This window comes from Micropterus dolomieu, linkage group LG19, assembly GCF_021292245.1.
Source record: "Micropterus dolomieu isolate WLL.071019.BEF.003 ecotype Adirondacks linkage group LG19, ASM2129224v1, whole genome shotgun sequence".
NCBI classification, from domain to species: Eukaryota; Metazoa; Chordata; class Actinopteri; order Centrarchiformes; family Centrarchidae; genus Micropterus; species Micropterus dolomieu.
The window spans coordinates 9,937,380-9,939,169 of NC_060168.1; positions in this window are offsets into that span (position 1 = coordinate 9,937,380).

Genomic DNA, 1,790 nt, shown 5'->3' on the forward strand with positions numbered 1-1,790 from the left:
GGGGGGGGGGGGGGATAGAGGAGCGAGGAAAAGAAGAAGGGGAGCTGACGGGAAGGAGGAGCAGGAGTAACAAGACAGCCAGGTGTGAAGAGGAGAAACAGAGGGGAGGCAGAAGGAGGAGAGATGAAGGAGAGCGTGGCCTCCTGAGGTTCTGTCACCTGGAGTATCTGTGGGACTAATGTCTCCTAATTGATCACAGCGAGCAGAGAACAGAGGGAGTGTGACAGAGAGAGGAGAAGACAGGGAGAGAGTGTGAAGGACAAAAACAGGGGGATGGCTAAGAAAAGAAGTTAGAAAAGATACAAAGAGATAAGGGATGTAGGTCTCGAAGGACAGAAAATGTACAGGAAGAAAAAAACAGACAGAAAAAGAGATGCACTGTGTGATAGTAGTTAGTAAGAGGAAAGGTTAGTTTGATATGTAGATGAAAGATCAATGTCAGACTAGTATTGTCCAGGTGGACTGTTTGCACACACACACGCGTATGTGCACAGTCACACACACGCAGACACAGGTGTGCCCTTGACTGCAATGAGTAAACTTGCTAGTGGGCGCTTGTGTCACCTTTGCGGGGGTGTTTTGTGTGAATGTGTGCGTGTGTGTGTGATGGCTGAATTTGTCGGGCGCAGTGGCACACTCCACATGGTATTGTCACCACTGATGAATGAGAGCACACACACACCTGTACGCGCATGCACAGACACAATGTATTTTTAGTCATACTCCCAGCTCCCCTCGCTGTTGATTAAACAGACCCCCGCCACACACACACACACACACACATACACACACACACACACAGACATATACACACTGTCATCGAGTGTGACCTTCATGCCTCGAAGCTGACCACTTTCCATCCATCATTGCTGTCTTGCTGCTCCAGACCGATCACAATCGCTTACTGCCTGTTCTTCCTGGGTATAAGTGTCTCACTTCAGTGCATTCATATCGTTGCTCCCTTACATAATAACATGTTAATGATTTTTACTGTTCAGAGATATATTGCTCTGCTGAAACATTCCAGGAATTATTCTAATCAAACTAGGTTGCATTTTCTTAAACGTTTGGCATATTTTTTGTCATTAATCAGAACGTAGCCAGATGTTAACTGCCAAAGTAATAATTTGAAAGCTGGTTAAAAGAAGAGTGTGTCCCTACGGTATGTGTAAGGTTCATTGATTTAGGTTTTTATGCAGTTTTATTTCATTTTAAACCAGTTTATTAGACACATAAAGGTGTGAAACAACACACCTTTATGCTAAAGCCACAGGCTTTAACAAGCCAAACGTTTGAGCCTTTCAGACTTCAACAACACATTCACCAAAGAGTAATGCTCCATTCTTGGATTTGAATAGTTTTTAGAGAGATTTAAGTGAAATGATTCATTATATCAGATTTTTTTTAAATTAACGATTGGACAAACACTGAAGAGTTGCAAGCCTTTCAACCAAACTGTGATGTTCCCCTTTTGGATTTTCATTTGAATAGTTTTAAGAGTCTTGGAGTGGTGACATTATTCATTATTTCATGATAATAAAAGCTAAGTTTTGACAAAAAACAAAAAAGTATATGTTTTTGAATCAGAAATATGACTTTTTTCTCTTTCCTTTCCTTTTAATCATCTCGCAACCCCTCCGATTTGTCTGACACATTGGGGGATCTCAACCCTAGTTTGGGAACCACTGCCTTATTACTTGCTTCTGGAAAAAGAAAATTAAGACAAATAAAAGGATACATGTGAATGCTTTGGTAATTATGTGTAAATGTATTTAGCAATTTTATATTAT